Source organism: Chelonoidis abingdonii, chromosome 1 (assembly GCF_003597395.2).
Source record: "Chelonoidis abingdonii isolate Lonesome George chromosome 1, CheloAbing_2.0, whole genome shotgun sequence".
Classification (NCBI taxonomy): domain Eukaryota; kingdom Metazoa; phylum Chordata; order Testudines; family Testudinidae; genus Chelonoidis; species Chelonoidis abingdonii.
Window position 1 is genome coordinate 13,963,952 of NC_133769.1, and position 14,957 is coordinate 13,978,908.

Below are 14,957 nucleotides of genomic sequence, written 5' to 3' on the forward strand. Positions count from 1 at the left end.
CTTGTCCATTTTAGTCAAATCATTGTGGATCTAATAGCTCTTCTTGACTATATCTGCTTGCCAAGTCAGATTTTTTTAAGTGTTTGCTATTTAGTGTACTATGTTTTTATCTTTAGAGAGGACATCATTCAACTATTTCTCTTTAAAAAGTCTGAGTGCCTTGTCAAGGATGACCTCTTTTTAATAAACTTAACATTTAAAGTGTTTTCAAGGATCATATAGAGAGATATGATTGTGTGTGTGTATATATAATTTTAATATATACTTTTAAAATCCCTTTAAATCCATTGAATTATTTTACTATATGATCCTTGAAATATGTATATTTCGTGTGTGTGTGTGTAATACAGGTGTCAAGCAAACATGTATCATATGCTGTCAAGTCATCAAGAACAACATTTTTTACCATTTAACATGCCTCACCTAAAGGATGAACAGTGAGGACGCAAGATCTCATGGGTAAGAGAAAGGATTGGGAGTCTGGTGATATAAAGTTGGAGAACAATGTATACTGCATTATTTTAGTATCCTCCGAAACGTGGCTGCAGAGCAAAGCAAATGTACATCTACTGTCTATTCTAGTGCAAAAAGTCAATGATGCACACAAAATATTGGACTCAACCTTGCAAACTTTACTCATGTGAGTAGTCCCATTGAAACCAATTGAACTACTCAGATGTGTAAGGGATGCAGCGTTGGGTCCACATACGGTACAAATAAATGATATAATCCATATTGCTACTGCTGTGCTTCTGAAAATCTATTTAGAACCCAATTGCTTATGTACCATTCAGTATGTCTGTGTCCCTTCTTGTCTAAATAGCAAACTTGGAATGTAAGTGGAGATTACTTTAATTAAGTTACATTTTAGCTTTTTATTATATGGTTACACACATAAGTAGGGTAATCACTGAAATACGAATTTGACATATTTACTGTAGCATGATCTAAGCAATTAGTATTAAAGTATTAAGAAAAGCATCATTTCACTCTTTTAATTTTACTTTATAATTTGGTAGGAACCAGATTTCAGTGTGTGACAAAGTTCCTCCTCTACCTTGGTGGGTCCTGTGCTTATTGGCAGATTTGCTCACCTCAGTGATCTTCCCCCCTCTTGTGGAGCCCACAGTCTGGGTCAGTTCCTCCTGTGTCTGATCAGGAGTTGGGAGGTTTGGGGGGGAACCCAGGCCCACCCTCTACTCCGAGTTCCAGCCTAGGGCCCTGTGGATCGCAGCTGTCTATAGTGCCTCCTGTAACAGCTGCATGACACTACACTCCCTGGCTACTTCCCCATTGCCTCCTCCAAAACACCTTCTTATCCTTCACCAACACTTCCTCATGGTGTCTGATAATGTTGTCCTCCAATCCTCCAGCAGTTCACTCTCAGCTCCTTGCCCTCTTACTCCCAGTCCTCACACACACTCCTTCTCCTCTGGCTCCTCCCTGCTCTGACTGGTGAGCTCCTTTTTAAACCCAGTCCTGATAGCCTGCCTTGATTAGCCGCAGCTGTTCTATAAAGTAGCTATCTCCACTGCCTTCTAGAAAATTTTAATTGGCCCAGTGCCTTGATTAACTGGAGCAACTGCCATTTTGTTTACCGCAGGGTACTAGGGATTTTGTTTAGCCTGGGCTAACATACCTGTTTCCTCAGTACTTTACTGTAGCCATCTAGGCCTTTGCCCATCACAAGGATATATAATATACACCTCTACTCCAATATAACGCAACCGGATATACACGAATCGCCTATAACGCGGTAAAGCAGCACTCGGGGGGGGGCAGGGCTGAGCGCTCCGGCGGATCAAAGCAAGTTCAATATAATGCGGTTTCACCTATAACGCGGTAAGATTTTTTGGCTCCCAAGGACAGCGTTATATTGGGGTAGAGGTGTATATATAGCTGTACTTTTGTGCGGGGCAGGGTACTGGAAGTATGATTTTAGCTCTGAAAAACTGTTATTAACAATGACAATATATAAAGTATAGCATTTGCATTTTTTATCTTCATATTAATTTTGTGCATGTTTTCTAACACTTACTAACATAGAGATCTTTATAAGTGGATTTTATACAGCCAGTTAAATAAATATTAGCTTTTTATCCATATACATTGTTACATTTGTCCATTGTACATATGCATTGTGCCATTTTCTTGTTATACCTCCAATTTCTGTTATTTTTCATTGTCACGTGAGGATTTTAAATTTTTTTACAATGTTTTGAAAACAAACAACAAACAAAATAGGGAACATTGCTTTGTGCCAAAGAGAAGTTCTCACAGTTATGCTGAAAGTTTTATATACGTTAATTATTCTCGTCTACTTTGCATCCAAAAGACTTTCTGTGAAAGATAGAAAACACATACACACACGCATTTGTGTACACATACTCTTATGCTATTTATTTGTGTGTGTGTGTATACACACCCACACACTTATACTATGTATATGCATATGTGTTTCTTTACAGAATCTGCTACTAAAATCAATCAGGTCAGACACATTTTTAAATTGATGGGGGAAAAGCAACTGACTGAACAATAGTTTCTGTCGTGTGCTATGTTGTACCCGTTAAAATGAAAATAAATGTCATGCAAAGAGCCATATTCAACCCTCCCTCAACCAGCAAAAAACAACAACAAACAACCTTGTCAACTCCTGATTTTTAGTCCTCAGGAGTGGAGAGAGACTCAGACGACAGACAGCATGGTCCCAGCATGCTTTTTCCTTTTTTTTTTGTTTGCACATTAGCTGTCAGTTGCAGCCCTGCAGGTAGTAGAACCCAGTGGGAAGAGGGGCGGGACAGAGCGATGCAGCCTGAACTGACAGCAAATTTAAATTACTGAGCCTGCTTTTTTTTCCTCCTTCCTTTTTTTTTTTATTATTATTATTTTTTCTACTCTGCGACAAACTGAAAAGATTCTAGCACACGTTAATTTAACCACCCTGCTTCTTTTTCTATTTTTTTCCTCCCTTCTGCTTCCAGGATAATTAAAAGAGAAACCTGTAAAGGCAACATTCCTTCAAGCGAGTTGGTGCCGCAACGTGCTGGTGAGACAAATTTAATTTTTTTCCCTTTCCCTGTCTTTTCTTTTCCTTTTTCGGAGCTGAAAGCTTTTGTATATCTAATGCAGTCATAAGTGAGGTTCCCCTGCTGTGGAGGATTAGAATTTAATGAAAAGGTGTAATTGCTTGATATCTGACCTTATCGTATTACTTAAAATGGGTAATAACCATATTCGTGCATGTCCTCATGGAGCTTTCTCTCTGATGGGCAAATAGTCAATTCACAGAAGCAGTGCTGTGACTGTCGCTCTATGACAATGGGGACTAGATTGTTTTTTGGTTACCATTCCACGCTCCTGTTAGCAAGAATACTTGAGTTGTTTGGGGTTTTTTAATTGCCTGAAGCATTGATATTTGGGGGGGGCTTGAAAGTCTTGGGTATCAGTCTGGGTGTTCAGCTGTTTACTGGGCAGACAGGAAGTGCAACAGTGAAACTTTCTAAATATATATGTATATATATTCTTCAGCTTGGTCTTACTGGGGTCAGAATATATGAGGTAGACTGTTAAGTGCTGTGGAAAGTTCTTTCCAGGTGTTAGGTTGCTCATCTTTTATGGAGTGGGAGGAGGAAAGTTCAGCTGTCATTTCTTAGCTGTAGTTGATATCAGTGAAGCTAAAAACTTTTGCCCAGAATAGCTGTGTTGCCTGTATTAAAGAATGAGTGTGATTCTGTGGAGAGTTGCAGAATGTGTCAAGGACAATTATTAGATTTGTATTGTGCACCTTCGAATACTCCTGCTTTCAAATGTCTTTCTAACATTATCAATCAGTGCACATTTATAAGCATTTAAAAAAAAAGTTAGATCAATTGCTTGTCATATAAGATTTTTGAATGACTTTCAGAGCCTGATCCTGCCAAGCACAGTACCTAAAACCCCTACTAAAGTCAGTAAGGAAGCTGAGCTTACAGAAGGCTGCTTAACACAACCTCACAGAGGTTTTGGGGGAAGAGGGGACAGGACTAAATCTGAAACTGAGGCCTCCTTCCAAAAAAACTACCATGAGGGAAGGCCCAGGGTGGGATTGGAGAATAAGCCCGCACAGCACTTGCCCCATGGGGGCAGCTCCTGTCCCATGGGGCTGGGCCTGGACCCAATTCTCCACTCCAGGCATTGTGATCTGGTGCATGGGGTCACAGCAACAGTCAGGTTTATGTTCGCAATGCCACTCACTCAAATTTTGTCATGGCTAAGGGGTGAGCGGGCCAAACCTGAGCGGCACTGCAAACCAGTGTGCCTGGTTGCAACACCACTCAGTTTTGGTACTGTCTCAAACAGGAGACCATGGGCAAACTGCCCCTCCTGCAAAAGTGGCCCTAGTGCTCACCACACTCGCCTAAACTTGATCAAATGGTTCTTTCATTTTCAAATTAATATTATTAATAATGCTATATATTAGCTGTTTATGCCCTTAGGGCCTGATCCTGCCAACTCTTATTCACATGAGTAACCCCACTGAAGTCAATGGGGCTAACTGCATGAGTCAGAATTACTCACGTGACTAAATATTTACAGAATTGAGCTTGGCCACCTGGAAGAATGCTTTTTTATGTTTACATAGGCTGAGAATTTCAAAGGAGTAAAAGGGAGTTAGGCTCCCAAATCCCATTGAACTTCAATGAGATTTAAGCCCCTAACTCTGTTGGGCTTCTTTGAAAACCACAGCCTTAATCAATAAAGTATTGGAGCCATCCATTATTTTCTTTCAAATTAATCCGCTCCATAGTGATACATCAGAGCTCCCCACTTTGTAAGGTACTTTGCCAAGTCTGCATTATAACCAAAGGGTCTGGAGACCATGTGAGGCTAAGCAGTGATCAGAGAAGTTAAGCACAAAGTTTCTTTAGCAAACTGCGATAGAGGAGGAGAAGGTGATGGTGGCTGTGCCATATGCTAATTTACATTACTTTATGGTCTAAGGAATTTTACTTGTGCAGGTGATAGGGTTAAGGTGTATTGGTTGGTGTTAGCAATCCTAAGACAGATACTTGGTTACTGTCCGTATTTCAATCATGCTTTTAACTTCCTTTAGAATATTTCACCATAGAAAATTTACACCGCTCATGCGGAGAATTGTGGTATTTTGTATGAAGTTAGGTCGCTGTCGGTCCTATGTCTTATTTCTGCATCCAATAGCCCTGTCCCCCAAAGTGCTAAGGTCCACAAGGTCCCCAGAAGTCTCAGTTTGACCCCTGTAATCCTAAATTCCCATCCATTAGAGAAGAAAAGAATTGAATTCAATATTCTTGCTATGGAGATAAATTTGTGTTCACCGAATATAAACTTCCAGTTAGAAGCATATCTGATATAATATGAGTAAATTGTAGTCTGTTGACATTATGCTATACAGTTATAGTCCCCGATTCTGTCTGATAAGATCGTTCCTTTACACTGTTCCAGTGATGTAAAGAGGATTAAACAATCCCCATAACATACCCCTGTTATAGATGAATTCTCCAGGTGGCATAGAACCATCAAGGGTCTACACTATCTCCTTCCTGGTCCTTCACCTGGTTGATGTTTCATGGAGGGGCCAATGTAACAACCTATAGAGCCACTGTAAATTGCAGCATGGGCTTGTAAATTGCACCAGGGTTAATAAACGGTAAAGGTGGCTTTTAACCACTATTCCCTAGCACCGTCCAACACAGGAACAGAGCCAGGCAGAGCTTGAGCCATAGTCTCTAACAGTGATCCAGACCACTGTACCTTTTAAAAAAAAAAGTTCTTGACGAAAACATGAACTTTCTCTTTAAATACAGTCAGCTAAATAAAACAAATTGTATAATGCTGCAAATTATTTTAATGCTTTCCTATACAAACCCACACAGCTTTAGGAAATATCTAGTTGAATTAAAACTGATCTCTCTAAAAAAATATTTTAACAGATTCCTAGGTGTTAAAGGACCTTTGACCTCTTGCCTAACATAAGCCATAGTCCTTCCTATTAATAACATCGAAATAAGAAAACACTAGGCTATGAAAAAGTAATCTGTGAGGCTACAAGTGTTAAGATTCTACAAGAGAAACAGTGCTGTTTTATGTGAAGGACTGTTATCATCACTACAGCTTTAATAAAATTTTTAAAAATGTAAAATTATAGGTTTCACGGTAGAGCCCGGTCATCCATACTGGTAATCAGTCCAAAATCCTACTCATTTAGATGCCAGAAAATATTATACTTTCCCCTCATTAATAAAATATAAAAGACAGCTCACAGTGATGTTATCAAACAAGCTAATTATCAATTATCTTGCAGGAAAAAACAAGCTTAATCCTGCATTCTTCCCATACCTCCAGCTCCCAATAAAATTAGTGGAAGTTAGAGATGCTCAAGAAATTTAGAATCAGGCCTACTGTAGCCAAATCCCAAACTCACCATGAACTAAATTGATGTGGGATTCTGTCTGTCCAGTTTTGCAGCTCTCCATAAGTATGCTCGTGACTTCACTTAGGCCCTGATCTGGCAAAGTACTTAAGTCTGTGTGTAGTCCCATTAAAATCAATGGGATTGTGTATGGGCTCAAGTGCTTTGCTGGTTTGGAATCATGCCAGTATCTCTAGTATTACTGGCCTCTTGGTAGCAATGACTTTTTTTTTTCTTTTTGCCATTCTGATGACTTTGGGGGGACCTGGTTCATAATCTTTGTATGCTTGGGCTTGGAAGTATTGAGGACCTGCCCTCAACTTGCTGGATGCCTATGAATTTATGGAAGTTCAGGGCCTTTATTTTGCCTCTGGCCTCATTTTGCCATGCCTTCTCTTCCCCTGTCCCTAGTGGTAGTGGCCCCCAAAAACTTAAGAGGGGCCTCTAAGGAAGATCCTAGGTCTCTACAGAGCTAGAAGGTGGGGAACACGGTGTGTCCTGCCCACCCATTCTTCCCCATGGCCTTCCAAGTCACAATCTCTGCACCTATGCAGACCATGGACTGTGGAGCATTCTCTGGTAGGGGGCAGCACCGCAGAGCTTGGTGGGTAACCTACACCCACTTGGCTCTCAGTCCCTCTCTAGCAGTGGTTGAGCCATATAGAGAGGTTGATGAGCCTGCTACAGCCTTGGCTAATGGACGTAGGTCTTTTAGCTCAGGCAGTAGAAGCTAATCCAGATGTCCAGATTCAATTCCTGCTGCTGACAATTCACTTAGGGGGCAAGCATTGGGCCTTGTTCATACTAGCAGAATTAACCCAGTATAGGCATAGAGATGTCGCTAAACCAACAGAAATCTCTGGGTCTAGATGCAGGTATATCAGTAAAACTGTACTTATGCTGGTTCAGGGATACTATACTGGTATAAGTACAGTTTACTTGTCCACACTAGGGCTTGTGCTGGCATAGCTATGTCAGTAAAAAATTCACATCCTTATCCAACGTAGCTATAGAAGTATAACCTTGAAGTGTAGACTTGGTGTTCTGCATATACAAAGGAAGAGTTCATACACTGGGATCCCCTCCATGTGCAGCAGGTGAGTGGGAACCAGTCCCACTCACTGAATTTTTAAGTAAACTGTGATAGAAAAAACCATGTGAAGAAAGCAGTTTTCCAAAGGACTTTACCCTTACATTTCTTACACCAGAAACAGGTGGCAGGGTAAGTCCAATGGTGATGTTTTTGTGTAAACCAAACTACTGATTTTCGCCTAAATTCTTTGCAGTCACTTCAGAAGGATCATTGCTTGTGTGAAACAAACAAGTGTTTATTTCCATCTCAAAGTTTTTCTTCAGCACTCTTCACTGTGTTGCACATGCAGAGAAAAACATCCCAGACTTTAAAATCTGCTGACTTTTCCCATGTCTATTTTAATTTTATTTCTTCCATCACACTATGGTACTAATTGGCATCACACATTCACAGCAAAGTCCTGCATGATATTGTTTAACCATAGAGATTACAAAAACACACTGCTTCACTGGCAGATTCAAGTTGCCACAAAATTGTATTTGTTAATGTAGCTGTGAAAATACATTGCACCTGCCATCTCTTAGCTCAGGGATTTTACATATGGCTAATAAGAATTTAAGAATGCCTGCAAAATGGGGTTTGGCTGTATCTGCTTAGCTTTAGAGGGAAGAGTGCTCTATAAAATTCTTACCCATAATTGGACACAGCTGACAGCCTTACTTAACTAGTGCTCACGAATGAATGTACAATGAAAATACTCTGCCTCTTCTCACCCCAGAAGAATGGCCATTCCAGATCAGATGCCAGATGCGAATGCTATTGTGAATAGCCTTATTGTAACTGCAGGTGAGACACATGTGAAGCATTTAGGGACATTTGCTAGTCTGCAGATTAAAAATAATAATCATGCATGGCATTCTAAAGAAATACATGTATTATTCCACATGTTGCATGCAACACACAACTGTCAAATGTGGCCTGTTCTATAGGTGTAAACTCATGCAATAAATGTTCTAGTCTACTGTTGTATTTTTATGCCACAAATTGTACTGGATTCTGCTGGGTGCTGGTTCCATTGAAGTCATGGACAAAACTCTATTGGCTTCAGTGATATTAGGATTGGGCCAACTATCCAAAGTTTAGGAAACTAATCATGGTATCAAAGCTTAGACACAGTGACAAAGTAACTTTTAATCCTTCTGATTTAAGTCCTGATTTAGGGCTTGATCCAGATTAATAGGAGCCATTCAGTTGATTTCAGTGGGCTGTGGTGGCATTCTAGTAAAAAGCAGCAATAATTGCACAGGCTGTGATCCAGCAAAGCAGAACTAGATGGCAGGATAGTCATATGCTTAATATTATAGCATGTGAATAGTCCCATTGGCATGAATGGGAGTACACATGTGCTTAAAGTTAAACAAACATGTAAGCGTTTTGCTGGATCATGGCCATAGCTTCTCCATTCCATATCCTCTGTTAAGCAAAATAACTGGTGGAATTCAGAGATGCCCCAAACATAAGCCCTGAGCAGCCATACATTTTGGTGAAGTTTGGACCTATGTCCAGATTTTGTGGCTGGCTTATAATTCTTTAAACCCCAATTTCAGCAAAACACTCATATCCATGCTTAAAACTTTAACTTTGACATCAGGGGAATTACTCACATATGTAAAATTAAGCATGGACTTTGCTAGACTGGAGCCAAAAACATCCAAGGATTCCACCACCCCCATGAATTCTGGGGAAGGTAGGATCTGGTGCTAAACTTCTCTGATCAGTCCCATTTCTGGTTGGAGTGTGATTTAAAAAAAAAAAATCCATATAATGATCCAACACAAATAGGAAAATATTTCCGTTTGTAATCAAAAGCATGTAATTGCATCTCTAGTCAGCAAAACACATGGTGCATCCTTAGTTAGAAAATTTTCTAAAAATTAAGCATGTGCTTGCGTGCCTTGTTGAATTGGGGCTGTGCTGTATCTTCTGAACTATCCTGCTTTCTTGAAACTTACCCTTGTGATGATCTGGAGATTTTTCTGTTTCCATCATTCTGCACCTGGTGTTTCCTCAACTTTCATGCTGTTGGAAGTATGAGGGCCAAATTTAAAATACTGGTTTTTGCGAGTATGTAATCTTTTCAGTGCAGACTTTGGTCAATGTGATTGTGTTCAGAGTAGCTGCATGATAGTAATGATGTCCAGGCATGGGGCCAAATCGTAGAACTGCCCCCAAAACTGATATGCTCATACTCTACAACAGCAGCACTAATTCCTATTCTGGCCAACAGCAGCTGAATGCGCTGCACACCATGAGGTTTATTCCTGCCAGGAGTATGTATGAGCTGCATTAGCTCTGTGCATTATGCCTATAGCTGTATCAGGGAATGTAGCTCATAAATAGGCAGCCTATTCTGCCCCAAGCCCCCATGTCCAGTTCCAGAATGCCCCTCTGCAGCTCCTACAATAGAGGACCTGTGAAATGGCCTTTCCATGAATTTTTGAGGGGAGCCAAAACAGAGGTGTCCAAGTTCCACTTCACACTCCTCCAGCTGGCCACAATTTTTCTGACAGGCACTTATGTGCAGCGCCCGGAAGAATTTGGCCTATAATGCCCATATTCATCATTCATGTGACACCAGTGAAGTTAAATCCTTCAGAGCTCCTGCCAGGGCAGTGAGCCGCAAACATAGGCTGCTGTTTAAAGGATCAGTGGAGATCTCTATTAGCAGGAGAATAAAAACACAGATGCACAATGTATTAAAGCAAGCAGTAAATGTGTCTAGAAATAAGTTAATACCCCATGTCCAACAACAATTAGTCAAAAGATAAGTATGTCTTATTAGTGTGCATTCCAGCTCGGTTACGTGGGGGCATGATCCAAGTCTCATTCAAATCAATGGGAGCCTTACCTAAGGACCCAAGCCCGCTTCACTGAGGGTTGGACTCGGGCCCTAGGAATGGCCAGATCTTCAGCCTCTGTAAATCAGCAATGCTTTATTGAGCTCAATGATCATCAGCTGAGAATGTGGGCTAGGATGCATATTTGAATGGCTGGTCAACATTAGATCTGGCTGAATAGTATTCACTGAGGGCCAGATTAATAGATTTTAAAGACAGAGGAGACTATTATGATAATTTAGTCTGACTTTCTGCATAACACACACCATAGAATTTCACCCAGTAATTCCTGCATGAAGCCCATAACTTATGGCTGAACTGGAACATATATTTTAGAAAGACATCCAGTCTTGATTTAAAGACTTTAGATGGTGGAGAGTCCACCACATCCTTTACTCACATAAAGTAGCATCTTATTCCACAAGCAGTCTTGTGGAGTGAGACACTAATAAATGTGAGTGAGGGATCAGGATCAGGCCTGGAATAATATCTCAGACTGATATTATTTTAGTGATTCTCTCAGATCTATTTAGTGACCCAGAGTGATCCGGACATTGTCTCTATATCAGAAAATTCCAACTTCGTAGGCAAGTGGCCCCAATAAATGTTTCCTAGAAAGTAGGAAATATTTTGACATTGCTATCTCCCCCTTTCTTTGGATAACATCCTCATTTCTCCTGGTTTTGGGTCTGTTAAACTATAAAACGTCTTCCTCTAGGAATTCGTAGAAGCCCCATTGCTTAAGACATTTATTCAGGCAAATATTCAGTATTGCTCATATTCTTCAGTGGCAATAGATCTCTCTGATACATAAAAACCACCTGAGCACCATCCAAAACTTGAACCAAACTTCCTCATTTTTTTAATGGTGGGATAACATGCTTTTGTTCTGTACTTCCTGAGTATGACAGGGCATAATCATGAAAATACAAAGGCTATTCTCAATGTACATCCAACCAGGTTCAAACTTCAAATTACTAAAAACCTCTTGTAAGTCTCTCTCAAGACTTCTGGTTTCATAGAATCATAGGAAGTAGAGATGGAAAAAAAAACTACAAGGTTAGCTATTGTAGCCCATCATCCATCTGTATGGTAACAAACCTGGTAATGGCTACTAATGGCTTATTTGGTCTATATTTGTGTTTATACATGTGTTTCTCAAAAAACAAGAATGGGGGACATTCAATGGCATCGAAAGTCAGCAAATTTAAAATTGATTAAAGCAAATAATTTTCACATAATTTACATTTTATCTGTGGGACTAAAACTTGGGAGTTCAGCAGAATTAAAAAAAAAAGATTGATTCACTGACTTCTAATTTGTAGTCAAGCATGGTCTACTGAGCAGAAGGCTTGGAGCTGGGAATGAGTATAGATCTAGGCTTTCACACTGAGTCCTGTGCACTTGGATAAGACACTTACACTTTCTACCTCAGTTTTCTTCTCTCTAAAATGGGAATGAGAATGCCTACTTATCTACCTCCCAGGGACATGTGAGAAATAATCATAGAATCATAGAAGATTAGGGTTGGAAGAGACCTCAGGAGGTCATCTAGGCCAACCCCCTGCTCAAAGCAGGACCAACCCCAGCTAAATAAGCCCAGTTCCCTCAGCCTCTCCTCATAAGTCATGTGCCCCAGCCCCCTAATCATTTTCATTGCCCTCTGCTGGACTCTCTACAATTTGTCCACAGACTTCCGGTAGTAGGGGGCCCAAAACTGGATGCAGTACTCCAGATGTGGCCTCATCAGTGCCAAATACAGTGGAATAATCACTTCCCTCGATCTGCTGGCAACACTCCTACTAATGCAGCCCAATATGCAAGTTCTGTCATCTATCACTAGGTTGCCTCCCCTATTCAGCAAGGATCCCACACTTTCTCTGACCTTCTTCTTGTTGCTAACATACTTGTAGAAACCCTTCTTGTTACCCTTTGCACCCCTTGCTAGCTGCAACTCCAGTTGTGTTTTGGTCTTCCTGATTACACCCCTGCATGCTCAAGCAATATCTTTATACTCCTCTCTAGTTATCTGTCCAAGTTTCCACTTCTTGTAAGCTTCCTTTTTGTGTTTAAGCTCACTGAATATTTCTTTCATAAGCCAAGCTGGTCGTCTGCCATATTTATTATTCTTTCTGCCATAGGGATGGTTTATTCCTGCGCCCTCAATAAGGCTTCTTTACAATACAGCCAGCTCTCCTGGATTCCTTTTCCCTTTATCTTAGCCTCCCAGGGGATCCTGCCCATCAGGTCCCTGAGGGAGTTAAAGTCCAGGGTCTGTATTCTAATTAATGTTTGTAAAGTGTTTTGAAGATGAAAAGCACGGTGTAACCACAAAGTATTGTTAATATGTCATCATAAGCAATTATTACTCATCCTCAATGGTTGCATTCTTCTAATAGCTGTGGGCAATTATTGTGTCCATGATCCTGGAAGCTTTTTTGTGTTGGCAAATCCCAGTGAGTTTCACATGGGTGCCTGGCTGCTCCCACACAGAACACCTTGCGGGACTGAGGCCTTCACTGTTGTTTAAAGAGAGTTTGAAAGAAGCCTGCTGAAGTTCTTATGTGAGCTTTTAATCATTAGTTTCATCCCTTGCCAGTCCTAGTATGCTTGGAAGTTTAAAAGAAGTCAGGGGGCATAGTTAGAAATTTATGAGAACAAAGATAATGGGTTACATTTTAAAAATTGAATGTCCCAAGTTATGCATGCCTGACCTATATGAACAGAAACCCCAGTGTATGTGCATGAACCCAGCCTTTTTTCAAGTAAATCCTCATATGCAAGAGCAATTTGGGTTTGGAACTCATTCATCAGTCTGTGCATACACAAAAAGCCTGTGAACATGTGACTTTGGAAAACTCAGCCCAGTATACTTTTAAAAACTGTTGGATCTGCCCTACTGACATGTTGATTCAGCCTTTTTTTTAAAAAATTGCGAGATTTCATATTTCATTACTCCCAGAATCCCTCAAAAATGATCACTAACTAGTCAATAGATCTGCTTATCTGAAATAATAGCAGCTTAGGTCTCATTGCATATGCAGGAGGTCCAATTTAGGGGAAAGTTATTTCTGGCAATGCAGTAGTCAGAATCATGAATGCACATTGGCTAATAATACTGCTTTATTTTTTGTTTTTCTGAGCGGATATGGCAGTTCATATTCTCACATTATTTTAGCAAATGAACATTGCAGACCTACTATTAAGGGATGCATTGATGAAAATATTGGGCCCTCAGTAACTTCCTCCATATCCCTCGCTTCTCTCTTTTGGCTCTTCCTCCTTCAATCCTCTGAAGTTGATATTTTCTCTCAGCTCTGTTCTCCAGACAGATTCTTTCTTGAAAGCTTCTTCTGTGAGCCGGACCTTTTATTTTTCCCCTCCTAAGGGACAAATCTCCTACTACCGTAAATGGGTAAAACTCCACTAAAGTCAGTGGAGTGGATCCCATTTACACCTGTAGAGAATTTGACTCTATAATTCTCTATTAGGCCTCATGCAGTTTAAAATCATTCAATGTTGGTTCCGGTGCATCTGTTAGATGTAAAACACACTTCCTCTCCTGTGGAGGATAGTCTTGTCACAAGAGCTGAGTGGGAAATGGTTTCCCCTTCTTGTGAAAATGTTTGAGATTTCAAAAACTTCTCTGTTCCACATTGTGATGAAACCAAGATTTACCAAAAAAAATATTGGAAAAGAGAGGCACTCCCCCCTGCCCAAATAACTGACAGCCTGGTGATTAGGGGCTTCACCTGGGATGTGAGACACTCAGCTTCAAATCCCTACTCTATTTGATTTAGAGAAGGGACTTCAGCCCAGGCCTCCCACATCCCTGGTAAGTGTTCTAATCACTTGACTACAGAGTCAGTTTCTCTAGCTCCATTAACACATAATTATTTATAGAAAGTGGAACAGGAGAGACCTACTCAAAAGCATCTTGTAGCCTGCTGCTCAGTTTCCTTGAATTGGCATTTCCGGTTGGAAAAAATTGTTCCATCAAAAAATTCTCAATCGACTTGGCGCTCAAGCCAACATTAGAGCTGAAAAAGCAGTAGAAACGTTCATTATGAGACAATCTTGCATTGGCCGGGTGATACATTATAATATCTAACAGGAATTTTCCATCTTCATCTTCTGTGATCAAGTACAAGTATAAATTAGTACCATTTTGATAGTGACCTTTTCAGCTTCTCTCAGTACAGACTTCTTCAGGATCCCATATAGCATGGATCGCTCATTCCAGGTTTCTTTTTGAAGAAGAAATCTGCTGATGTGTCAGAGATTAAATGAGTTACTCATGATAAATTGTGCTTCATGGCTCTCTATAGCACTGAAAATTATGCATTTTACACTATCTTGTAAAATAACCATTTATCTAAGTAAACATATTGATTGCTTTCAGCTTCATATGAAAACTATCCTGGGCTGTGAATCTTAATTTAGCAAGCTGTTGACAGACAGGAAAGAAAAAGAGACGACTAACAATGATTGAGAAGAATCAGTTACTTAAATGTCAATAGGGCGAGTCTAAAAAATGAGCTCAAAGTAACAGACCAATTTGTTCTCAAGTGTCCAGTTTGAGATACAGACTTGGTAA

At 40.2% G+C, this 14,957-nt stretch overlaps 1 protein-coding gene across 1 annotated transcript in view; it reads left to right on the forward strand.

Moving 5' to 3' along the window:
• The first annotated feature begins 2,819 nt into the window (after nucleotides 1-2,819).
• The window catches only part of CELF2 (CUGBP Elav-like family member 2), a 703,635-nt gene continuing 691,497 nt past the window's right edge, over nucleotides 2,820-14,957 (forward strand). Inside the window, exon 1 of the mRNA XM_075064174.1 lies at nucleotides 2,820-3,049. The gene's annotated coding sequence lies outside the window, so the exon portion shown is untranslated. The remainder of the gene's footprint in view (nucleotides 3,050-14,957) is intronic.